Here is a 12,932-nt window from a genome sequence, read left to right on the forward strand (position 1 = left end):
ACTCCACCTGCCCAAATAGTGAAAGATTTCTGCTGTGCACTTTTAGAATTTCAGTCTCTATAAAATACTTTAATTGGATTAAGTTGCTATCATTGCAATATATAAAATTGCTGCCTACTGAGATCTAAGCATTTTTAGAAATTGAGTACAATTACTTAAGAATGAGAAGCAGGAAAGGGTCAGAATTAAGCTCTCTTTTGCTTCCGTTATTTTCTTAAGGTTTTTTTTTTTTTTTCTATGAGGAATAATAAATTATGGAAAATAAATTTGGAAGTGAATGATATCCAGATTTTTCCTCTTAAGAATGACAGCCAGCTGTGGCACAGTGGGTTAAGAATCAGACTAAATTGGTTCTGGTCCCTGCAGAGGCAAGAGTTCAATCCTTGGCCCAGGGCAGTGGCTTAAAGGATCTGATGTTGCTGCAAGTGTGCCTTGGAGTCAATCCCTGGCCTGGAAACTTCCATATACTATTGGTGTGGCCATTGAACAAAAAAAGATTTACAGCTTTAGCTCCTAGGTCATATACCCCCTTAGCATCCTAAAACCCTTTACATCATATTTTTATGACTTCCTTGATATCTGTCTTCCTTGGTAGAGTTGAAGCAACCTAGGGACGAAACTCAGTCCATTTTGTTCACTGCTTTATCTTCAGTGCTAACATGTGGTAAGTTATTGACAAATATTTGACAAGTATTTTAAAAGTGAAAAATAGAAAAGTACAAAAATGTCTTACCTAAAATTAGATTTCATGCCCAGGATATCTTTAATTGAATCTTTGAATGACATAAACACTTGAGAGAGAAATGTTTCCCTACCCTAATTTATATATCCCTCTTGACAAGTCTTCTTCCAGATCTATTAATAAAAAATGGTATTAAATTCCTTTGAGCTGGGATGTTCCTAGTTATAAACAGAGTGGGAGGCAATGTCAGTGGTATAATTTGAGGGACAGTAAGAGGGAGGTTTGTTCAAAAATAGCTCCCACCTGGTGGCCACAGTATTTGAAATCCTCATTGCTGGAGCTGTTCTGTTGTGAAAGGGTCTCCGGGAAGCCCATTTTAAACTTATTTATTCTGGTGGTTGTCAAAACAAAATGGCATCCTACCTCCTTTCTGGGTTAGGACTTGAAATGAGGAGTTAATATGTGAAAAGTCTCAAACTTTTGGTGAGTAAACTGACATATGATGTGCTATCATGCAGTTGAATAGGCAGAAATTTTCCACCTCAAAAACTGAAGAGAAAAAAAAAAATCTCTGGAAAGATCTGTTAAGCTCAGGTAAGGATTAGAAGCTACTCCTCTAAGGAGGGTAAGAATTTAAACAATATCAGCTATAAAACTATTTGTGCAAAATTTAAGGGAAAAAAGAAAAGGTCCTGAAGCATGGAAGAACCTTTGAAATGTGGACCTTCAAAATATTATTTATCTCTTTGAGTTATGACCCGGGTAGTTATGACAGGGACAGAATGGTGAAGTGCAGCAATGGATAGGCTATGTATGAGGGGAGGGAGAGGGGTTGCTTAGCAACACAAAGTGCATCAAGGCAAGGAGAGCTTTTCAGAAGAGATTTCCTTGCTTAAGGAATTGCCTTTTGCCCATTCACCTAAGCCAGGAAACAAAGGAGAGGTGGGAGATTTTACTTGCTCTACTTTTCTGTGATACTGTCATTTATAACCAATAAATCTTTGGTATTGGTCCTTATTTCCAGCCCAGAGCTCCTAAAATCCTTGGAATTTCCCAAGTGATAAGAGAGACAGAGATATCTTTTGTTATGTTAATGAGGCAACCTGGACCACAGCCAGGGATGGGGGGCTGGTGGTCATGAAGCCTACCAGGTAATTAGAGGTTGTACTTTGAGTCCCATCCCCTGACCTCCTGGAAGGGGAGAGGGGCTAGAGGTTGAATTAGTTGCCAATGGCCAGTGATTTAATCCCTCATGTCTTTGTAATGAAGCCTCCATAAAATCCCCAAAGGAGAGAACTTGGAGAGCTTTCTGGTTGGTCAACAGGTAGGGTTTGGGGAGAGTGGCATAGTACTGAGAGGGCATAGAAGCTCTGTGTTTCTCTTCTACCATACCTTGCTCTGTGGGTCTCTTCACTGAGTTAGATCCTTTTAGAAGAAACCAGTTATCGAGTAAGTAGAATGTTTCTCTGAGTTCTTTAAGCTGCTCTAGAAAATTAATTGAACCCAAGGAGAGGGTGTCAGGGAACCTCTGATTGACAGTCAGTCAAAAATGCAGGTAACAATCTAGACTTGGGACTATAGTTTGAAGAACAATGACAGGGTCACAGATAAATCTAGTCTGAAGGCCGTGAGTCACAAGGACAGATAACTACTTGTCTGATGTGGGAGGAGAGGGGCAGTCTTGTAGGACTGAACCCTTAACCTGTGCAATCTAATGCTCTTTTCAGGAAGATAGTGTCAGAAGTGAGTAAATTTCAGGACTCCCTGCTAGTGTCCTGGGCATTGTTTGGTAATGTGGGGGAAAACCTTCCCTTTCCACAACCATAACTGAATTGGATACTATATGTTGTGTGTATGTGAGTGTGTGTGTTGTGGTGGTAGGGGAACCTCCAGACATTTGGTGACTGGCAGTGAAGTATTCTGTGTGGATGTGTCAGTAGTGTGAGAGTAAAAGAGAAACATAGGGAAGGATGGGGTTTTCCCTACCCAGGTAGACTGAATGGAGTTTTTCCCATTCATCGACTTTCTTGTTGGACATTTTACCTTTTCTATTTTCTGCTTTTTTTTTTTTTTTGCTTTCTTTTTAGTAAAGTTGATAACTGTGTTCTGCAGTGGGTGGACGGCAAACTCAGGAAAGAAGGAAGGAAAGTAATTCATGACTTATTCCCATAATAAGTAGTCAGGCTCTTGAATCATTAGGATGATGAGTCATTTTGCCACTGTTTTCTTAACCCCGGTTTTTCTCCACTGAATAAATGAATGGTGGACAAGGAGAGGAGAAGCCACAGGATGAACCCACCACCCTTTTATAAGTTGTAACTATTTACATTCAAACCTGGGCGCCCCCTTCCCTAACAGTTGTCCCTCAGGCAGGTTATCTAATCTTTGTAAATTGAAATGTCGTCTACTCTAAGATGAAGATAATCATGGCTTCTGACTGCTGGGTTATATGAGGGTTAAATGAGCGTGAAAAGAGCAGAACCTGTGTTCACAAAGTGCTCAGCAAATGTCAGCTGTTACTCCTCAGGGGACAGACTGCCTAGCCTGGTCAGGCTAGAGTGACCTCCAAGTTGAAGATGACCCTGAAATTCTTGATGTATTTGGAGATTCCAGTTTGGACATCTTTCTAGCCAAATGGGGGTAATGACAGAAAAACAAAACTCCCCGAGGCTCCAAATTGAATGAGGAAGTAACTGCCTCCTTGTCACAAGTATGGGGAAAAGGAAACCTTTGATCTCTGACAAAAGCGATATTTTACTGAACCAATTTTCTCCCTAGAAGATTTGAATCATGAGTGGTTTATGTTTCACATGAAGTTAATGCTAACTCATATCTCAGTAAACAGAGAAATGCTCTGAACTGGAATCATGGGGAATTGAAAATACTACAGGCTAGATAATTGACTTGACAAACAAGTCATGCTGGGCAGACTAATTAAATACTCAACCTTTTGAACTTCCCTCTGGCATTTTACAACTGACTTTTTTTTTTTCCTTTTTTGGTCTAAACTCTGTCACTGTTTCACAATTTTACTTGAGAATCTTCTGACAGCAGCTTCACTTTTACAGCTTGACCACCTGTAAGTCTGGCTGCTGCCTTATCCACTATACTCTTGTCCTAAGGCATCTATAGTGTCTGCCTTAAAGCCAACAGATACTATTTGGTCCTCAGATGCTACTTTAATACTGTCACCCATATTACACGTTTTTCAGATTACTTATTCCTGTTGCCTTTATGATGATACTCTCTTCTTGTTATCACAAATTTCTAACCGCTGCTGCTTTTTTTTTTTTTTTTTTTTTTTTTTTTAAGGGCTACACCTGAGGCACATGGAGATTTTCAGGCTAGGGGTCAAATCAGAGCTATAGCTGCTGGCTTAGGCCGCAGCCACAGCAATGCCAGATCTGAGCGCATCTGTGACCTACACTGCAGTTCACAGCAACACCGGATCCCCAACTGAGTGAGGCTAGGGATCAAATCCGCATGGATACTTGTAGGTTTTGTTGCTGCTGAGTCACAATGGGAACTTTAACTCTGCCTCTGCGTTTTGCAGCTTTTTCCTCTAATGCCATCCCTCTATTGTTTCCAAGCTTCAGTCCTTGGTCTGTCACTCTTTTGTTTGTTTCTTTTTTCTTTTTTTCTTTTCTTTTTTTTTTTTGTAGTTGATTTACAATGTGATAATTTCTGCTGTCCAACAAAGTTACTCAGATATGCCTACATATACACATATCCATTCTATTTTAGATTCTTGTCCCCTGTAGATTATCACAGAATACTGAGTAGAGTTCCCTGTGCTATGCAGCAGGTACCTATTGACCATCTATTCTATATACAGTAGTGTGTATATGTTGCTCTTTTCTTTTTACATGCTTTTCTTAAATGATCTTGTTTCACTACCATCAATGTGTCAATCATTCCTAAATCTGCATCTCCAGAGTATAGACTCTAATTTCCATACTTAGGTCTGATTGTATGTCCTAAGTGAGTATCTCCACTTAAACCAGCCCTGTCACAAATATACTCCTCTTTATTTCCTACCTTGGCTTAGGGAGTCACCATCCCCCATTCACCTACAGCAAGAAGCCTAGGAATTGCTTGCAGCTATTCTTGCATATTCACCCATATCCATATCCAGTCTGATTTATTTCCTAGTATTCCTTTTATGTTATTTTCTATTTTTTTTTTTTTTTTTTTTTTTTTTTTGCTCTACCCATGGCATGTAGACATTCCCGGACCAGGATCAAACCTGTGCCACAGCAGTGACCTGAGCTGCTCCAGTGACAACTCTGAATCCTTAATCTGCTGAGCCACAAGAGAGCTGCCCTAGTATTTCTCATTTTTACCTAAATTCCTTAGTTGTTACTGACGTGAGTCACTGTGTATTATTTTAGTAGCTTTTAAAAATGCTCTTCATTCTTACCTTTTAAATAAGGATGATAACAAACCGTGAAGATGCAGTTAGGACATGCCAATCTCTCTTCCAAGTGCTTTACTCACACTAATTCATTTAATTCCGAAGCTAAGCCCCTAAAGCAGGTATTCTTATTATCTGCTTTTAACAGATAAGATCATTGAGGCATAGAGAGGTTCACTTGATCACAGAGCTGATGGAAGCAAGATGTAAACCCAGGCAGTCAAGCTCCAGAGTTCTCCTCACTGTTATCAGATTAATCTATACACAAGAAAATTTAGTATGTTTTACTCCCTGTTGCCCATAGCTCAAAGAACAAAGATAATGTCTTCTGTGGGACATAAAAGTTTTGGTCTCTGCTCCTCTGAATGGGTTCATTTGTTACTTTGCATTTAACACCGTGTTCTAGCCACATTTCCCTCATGCTGTACTTAACAATAAACTCAATAGCAATGATAGATTCTATGTTTGCATATCAACCATTCAGTTTGGCATTCATTTTCTCTGTTCTCTTTTGATACCTTTCTTAAACTCACAGTTGCTAATGCCGTAACATTTTAGCCAGTTTGTTGCAAGGACATTGTACCAGGTAGAATTCCAAGACGCCCCCTGACTCCCCATTCCTGACCCTTAGTGTACATGTACCTTCGTCCAGTTATTCAAACAAACACTAATCTAGGTATTACTATGAAGGGATTTTGCAGATGTAATTCAAGTACCACATTGGTTAACTTTCTAATAAGGACATTGTCTTAGTGGACTTGACCTAATCTCAAGTATCCTTTAAAATCTTTTTTTTTTTTCCCAGCAGAAGGAAGTTGAGTGATTCAAAGCATGGGAAATATTGAATGTGTTATCGCTGGTTTGAAAATGGAGGAGACCACATGGCAAGGAATGAGGAAGGCCTCTATGAGGTGAAACAAGCCCCTGGCTGAGGGTCAGCAAGCAATCGTAACATCAGTCCTACAAAGGCAAGGAACTGCATGGTGCTAACAGTGAGAATGATCTTGGCACTATTTTTTAAAGACAAGTTCAAGTCACCTGTGAGTAAAAATAGTTTTACTTTTTCCTTTCCATTTTTTTTTTTCTGCCTAATTCCCCTGACTAGAACTTCTAGTACAATGTTGAGTATAAGTGGAAAGAGTAGAATCTTTGTCTTGTTCCTGTACTTAGGGGGACAAAAGTTTATTTTGATTTTCCCCATTAATTATGATGTTAGCTTTGGGATTTTTTATAGAAGCCTTTTCTCAGGTTGAAGAAGTTCTCAAGTTCTCTTCTTAGTTTGTTGAGTTTTTTTTTTTTTTTCTAAATCATGAAAAGTTGTTGGATTTTGTGAACTTATTTTTTGCATTGATAGAGGTGATCATGTGTTTTTGTCATTTATTGATATGTTGTATTACTCTAATTGATTTTTTGATGTTAAGGTTACTTATTTCATTCCTGGGATAGTTCTCAATTGGTCATGGTGTATAATCCTTTTTATATGTTGTTGGATTCACTTTGCTAGTTTTATACTGAGGGTTTTTGTGATTCATAAGGAACACTGGCCTTGAGTTTTCTTTTGTTATCTTGTTTGGTTTTGGTATAATGATAGAATAGATCACAATAGAATTACATTGGAAATGGACAAAAGAACGGAATTCAGAAAATTCACAAGTATGTGAGGATTCAACAAAACAGTTGTAAATAATCATTGGGTCAAAAATGAAATTACAAGTGAAATATCATTAAAGATGAATGAAAACTAAAAACATGCTACAATGTATGTGAAGCAGCCAAAATAGTGCTTTGAGGGAAATCAATGCTGTATACTCCTATATGATAAGAGAAAAATCTCAGATCAATAATCTAATCTTCCAACTTAAGAAGCTACAAAAAACTATAAACTAAACCCAAACAAAAGAGAAGGATGGAAATAATAGTGAATGAAAATAAATGAAATTGAGAATAAAAAAACAGAATGAATACAATCAGTGTTGGTTCTTTGAAAAGAGCAACAGAATCTATAAGCCTTTGTTGGTAGAATGACCAGTAGAAAAAGAGAGAAGGCTTAATTTAGTGAAATTGGGGTGAAAGAGAGAGCATCACTATCTGAGCCCTAATTTCCTTATCTGTAAAATAAAAAATGATGATATATGCCTCATCAAGTTATTATAGATACTGAATGAGACATTACTGATCACCGTGCCTGCAATGTAATAGGGTATTGATGGGAGGTTGTTTTTCACTTTCTCTTTTGGACTTCTACTTCATTTTACAGTATTGAATTCTTTCTAAAGTCTAGTTTAAAAACCAGAAGTGATTATTCATGCTTTTAAAATCTACTTCACTGCTTATCTTCAGTGCCTTCCTTATTCTAATCCCAATTTACCTTTCCATTTATAGTCCTCCCTACACTTTGGCATTGAAGCTGAGCTTCAGCCAAGCTGTTTCACTCACTTTTCCTTGGGGTGCAGATGATGTAGGGATTTGTTCTTATGTATTTATCTCTTTATTTCCTGGCTCTGGCTTTCCCTTTATCTCTGCTCTTGCACTGGTATTCTGCAGGCTGTTCTTTTCCGCTCCAGCCCAAACCAGAGCAGAACCAATGAATCAAGACATTTCTTACTTGAGTGAAAGGCAGAAGCATTTGGCTATTGCTAGCAGAGCTGTTTCTGGCTTCCCTACTCCTTATATAAACAGCCTTTGGACTTTTCTCTGACTCTGTACTATATACCTTTCACAGGATCGCAAATCTTGCATCCTCCTTAACTTTTCTTTCATGCCCAGTTGGAAGTTTAGTCCATTTCTGCATGCTATGGCAATTAACTTACTCAACTATTGTATCTTTTGATGTGTTTAATTGCTTCATGACCAAAGCTTTAGCAAGGTGTGTATACCAGCAAATTGCTATGGTATGACCTTGGGTTGAATTACGAACATCAAAAGGAAACTCTCAAAATTTAAAAATGTCTGAGTATAAAAGGAAATAATATTTCAGAGAAGGGTTAATAAAAGAAGTTTTTATGCAGTTTATTCCTGAATAATTTTGCCCACAGCTTCTAAAATAAAAATAAGGCATCTTTAAAAAAATGCCATTGAGAAAATGTTCACTTGAGATGGAATTTACTGAATACCTGTTGTAAAAGGTTAGGAAATTAATGTACACATATTTTCCCACTTCCTATCAAACGACTTTGCCCTTTTTTGTCAGACATACTACTATTTTTTTTTTACATTTTTTAGGTTTATAGTCTTGACCTAACACAAATGGACTGCCAGTTATTTTCCCAGCAATGGGTTTATTCAAGATTAAAAAAAAAAAGAATTGTAGTTTGGGGTCTGCAACCATGGTGAGCCATGTGTAAGTCCTTGGGCAACAAGGAGAGAAGAAGTCTTTTAAAGGGGAAAAGGAATTTGGGAGGTTTGTAGCAGACAAAATGTCCCTTCGCAAAATTGAGAGTTCGAGGTATAGTGGCTTTTTATTGGCCAAGTTATGACAGTCTCTCATTGGCTGAGCCTTTGCTATTGCAAGAAGAAGTCTTCCTGTTGGCTTCTGCTATCATAATAGGGCATGAGAGTTCCCCCTTCTAGCCTCTTGACTTTAACATAAATTTCTGTTTATTAATCTTTATAAGCATATATAATTTTCTAAACTGGCCTTGTTTTGGGTCTTTTTAGGGCCACACTCATTGCATATGCAAGTTCCCAGGCTAGGGGTCAAATTGTTGCTGTAGCTGCTGGCCTATACCACAGTCACAGCAATGCCAGATCTGAGCTGTGTATGCCACTTACAGCACAGCTCATGGCAAAGCCAGATCCTTAACCCACTGAATGAGGCCAGGGATTGAACCTTCGTCCTCATGGATGCTAGTCAGATTCATTTCCACTGAGCCATGACAGGAACTCCTAAGCTGACCTTTTAAACTGAGCAACAGAATGTCTACATCTTTTTCAGATGGTAAATATATTTTTTAGCATTTGTTCTATACATTCATAAGAATTCTGTTGTATGGCTGTACATAAGAAATGAAACCTATGTGAAATTACAAGATATGTATGATGATTTCCACTTTTGTTATATAAGCAGTATTCTGATCATTTTCATAGCTATTTTACTTGTTTATTTTACGAAGATAAAACAAAGGTAAGTTTAAAAATAGAAGTCTGTGTAGTCATTGGCTATCATGTTGACCAGACATACAGGAATTTCAATTAATTCATGAAAAACCTACTGTAGTTCACCCGTAAAATTAAAATGTAATGTCTTTTTCCCCAGGGTTTTGAAAGTTGCATTTAGATAACATCTGTAAAAGATATGCTATCAAACAGTGCAGTATATTACTAATTTCACTGTTGAGGCAGTTTTATGAAATCACTGCCCCCATAGCACTGCTTTTATGCTTTATTACCTTTTGACATAAATGACTACTTACAAAAACTGAAAACACTATATAAATGTCAGAACAGTCCTGGGTTCCACATATCCCCGGCTTTACAGACTTTAGCAGATCCTGAGGTTTCCAAGTGTACTATCATTAAGAATTCCTAACACATACCTTTTTGGAAAAATACACGATAATGACTCTTGCAAATATTTCATTTACTGACTGTTGTATTCTAAATTATGAATCTAAAATTTTCACATGCATATTATTGTTCCCGAAATTGCAGTACAATTGCACCTGGTGTAGTGATGACATTTTGTGTACTTAAGAAAAAAATTGCCAGAGGCTTTGCCCATAAATGGCAAACAAAGAGATTAAAAGAATCATTCTTAGCTAGTTTGTTAGACCTTTCATAATATTTCTAAATAATAGACTGAAACATATGACTTCACAAAATGGGTTAAGGTTGGAGGAGATTATTTTTAAGCATCTGTCTCAATGTGTACTTAGGTTAAAGGAGAGGCAGTGTACACTGATAATTCAAAATGCAACCATTTATACTCGCCTAATTAAAAAAGGCTCTTCACTGCATCTGTTGAGTGGAGTGTCTGTATGTTACTAAAGTCTCCACATCATTGGCTTTGTTCTTCTTACTAGAAGAAGCAAATGCTATTGTAAATAAGCCACAGATTTGCAAGCGATAGACAGTTAAACACTTATTGAGATCCTACTATGTAGCGGGCACTCTGTTAGGTACAAGAGGCCCCAAGATGAATGCTTTGTGATTTTTGGTCTTGGAATTTACAGTTCAGAGGAAAAAATAGGCACACAAAGAGGTCATCTCAATATGATAGCTTTAAATTAGTATTCAGACAGAGGCATTTCAGGTATGTGGGGTAAGAGTATTGACTCTGTTTGGTAAGGTAAGGAAGATAATACCTGAGCTGAGTGTTCAAAGTTAAAAGCTAGCCACACAGAGGGCAATCGGGTGGACAGGAGCAACTTCAACTTGGTGATCTAGTCCCGCCTTAGCCAGTATGCCAACTGCATTGGGCAGGCTGTGCATGGAGGTTCAACCTAGGTTGCTCTGACTTTGCTCTTATGCCATTTTATAATTCATCTGCCTAGAGGAGGCACCTTTCTGCCATTGCTCTGTCCACAGTAGTACCTTTTTATATTTGTTCACTCAGAAGGGCCACTTGTCTGCAATTTTACAAAGGTGTTATATTTTAGCCTTATACTGTTGGTTAGAGAGCAAGGCTTTCTCTGCATATCATCTTTAACTCAGAAGTTTTCTAAACATCTAACAGTCCCTTATCCTCTCTTCTGAAAGCTTCCAAGCATCCTGAGCTTTCTGTCTATGGGTTGTCGACAGCTAGCTGATTAATAAACAGACAGGGATGTTGGTCTGCACTCTGGGCTATCTCTCTGTGGTCCAGATCAAAGTCAAAACGAACCAAAAGAAATGTGGACAACTGGCTGACTACTCAGGGAGTGGCTCTCAAAAGGGAACAACTGAACACTCAGTTAATTTCCAGAAGAGTGAGCTCCTGGGGGCTTGAGATTTCTCCATTATCTTTGCATTTTTACAGGTGCCTCCCTTTCTTTTTATTCCTTCCTCCCAACTAGTTGCTTCCATAGACTCTGCCAGTGGAAAACTTTCTCAGTCAAAAGCCTCTGAGTTGAATCTCTCTGTCTTACCTTGTTCTCAGGCTCTATCTTTCTGCAGTAGGTGATTCTGGTCTACCTGCCCCTGTGCAGGCAGATGGAAGAGGTCCCTTTGGGGGTGGGGAAAGGAAGAGCTCACTAAGTTCAGAAAAGGTGTATATGGAGGGAAAAAGCAGGTTAAAATTTAGAAATATGTATTACTATATGTGTATATGCTGCAAATCACTCTCCAAAGAACTTTTATGGAATACCTAGGCTATGATCAGTACATACAGCCACTTGCCACTAGTTTTATGACTCTTTCACTTGCGTAAACAAAGTTTCTGAGAACTAGGTCTGGCACTGGTACCAAACAGTGTCCAGTACAATATCAGAACCCCAATAAGCAAAAAGATGACCTTGGTCAGTTAGTATCATTGAAGTCATTGGGTAAATATTACAGCCATAGGTAATAAGGATGATGGTAAATTGTTTAAATTCCTTTTCTACTCCTTTGCAGGGACATCAGGAGGCCCCTAAGTGTATTCAAAAGCCTTTACATTTCTAATTTAGTATCTCTGAGATGCTCCTAGGAAAAGATCGCAAACTGGGAAGCATGACTTTGAACAGAAGTTGTGTGATCTTCTGGAAGTCCCAACTCAGCAAAGTCCTGCTTTTACCTAGAAATTGCACACAAAAGTCTGATTTGTAGCCAAGAAAACTAGCAGTAGTTGTTCAGCAGCAATCGATTGGCAAGTAAAATAGAGATTTTGGAGGGGAGAAGTGCTGGGATAGAATTATCTGGACAAATGGGAAGATGAGTTCATTGGATCAAGGCTCCAGGAGGATGTGAATATTGAGATGTGAGTGTGACCTAGAGAGATTGAACAGATAATGCCCCTTGGAGTAGGCAGGTTTGAGGTAATCTTGGGCTGGGTGGCCACAACTCTGCAATACTCTGATATCACCCTGTCCACAACCTTATTGCAATGCTTCATAGGTGTGGGGCTGAGGACCACTGGGGGCACGGTTTCCTGGGGTGCAGCAAAATGCCTGATTCCCAGATGCTAACCTGGTGTGACAGCATTGATGTCTCAGAGTAAAACTAGAGAATTTGTTTTTAATGACCCTGAGTATTTTATAGGTGTTGCCACTTAAGAATCATTGAGTAGATCAATCACTATGTCCTATATACTGAATTAATAACAGCATATAGGTATACGAATAATATGTAACAATATATACTAATAATATGTAGTAGTAATAACAATTGTATATGTACTATGTACTGTACACAATACTAACAGGCAAATATGTAGGCAAATATTTCAGGTAAATATTGCAAATATGTAGGCAAATATTGTAGTTTATACAGAGGCAAATGTTGTCTGTTTATGTAGAGAAGCTGCAGGAGTAAACTTTAAAATGGAGAAATTTCATGGTATGCAAATACCTTCATGGGAGGGCTACCTAAAGTATGTTGCTACTTTGAAATGATAGTTCTCCTACCCAGCCAATATGCTTCTCATTTAAGCTTTTCCTCCTTAAAAAAAAAAAAATTACAAAGTTTTTTATGAATGACCTGAGGATAGATAGATGAGCAGGAATGGCAAAAAAAGTCTGATGTTTACAGAGTAGGCTGCTTATAATTTTAGTGATAAATGTGGATAGGTAAATTGCCCTGAATATTTGGGTAGTATGCTGGTAAATGTTGAAGGACTAGCTCTTTGGGGGAAAAAGTCCTGAGTTAGAGAATTGGCTGATTTGGAGGGTATATATACTTCCATATTCATCAGTTTCAAGCTACCAATGATTTAACAACCTG

At 38.2% G+C, this 12,932-nt stretch overlaps 1 long non-coding RNA gene across 1 annotated transcript in view; it reads left to right on the forward strand.

Moving 5' to 3' along the window:
- Positions 1 to 12,932, forward strand: part of LOC102165705 — a 219,896-nt gene that overhangs the window by 44,442 nt on the left and 162,522 nt on the right. Inside the window, exon 3 of the long non-coding RNA XR_002341804.1 lies at positions 5,902 to 6,136. This is a non-coding gene — a long non-coding RNA (uncharacterized LOC102165705). The remainder of the gene's footprint in view (positions 1 to 5,901; positions 6,137 to 12,932) is intronic.

Source organism: Sus scrofa, chromosome 2 (genome assembly GCF_000003025.6).
Source record: "Sus scrofa isolate TJ Tabasco breed Duroc chromosome 2, Sscrofa11.1, whole genome shotgun sequence".
Lineage (NCBI taxonomy): Eukaryota > Metazoa > Chordata > Mammalia > Artiodactyla > Suidae > Sus > Sus scrofa.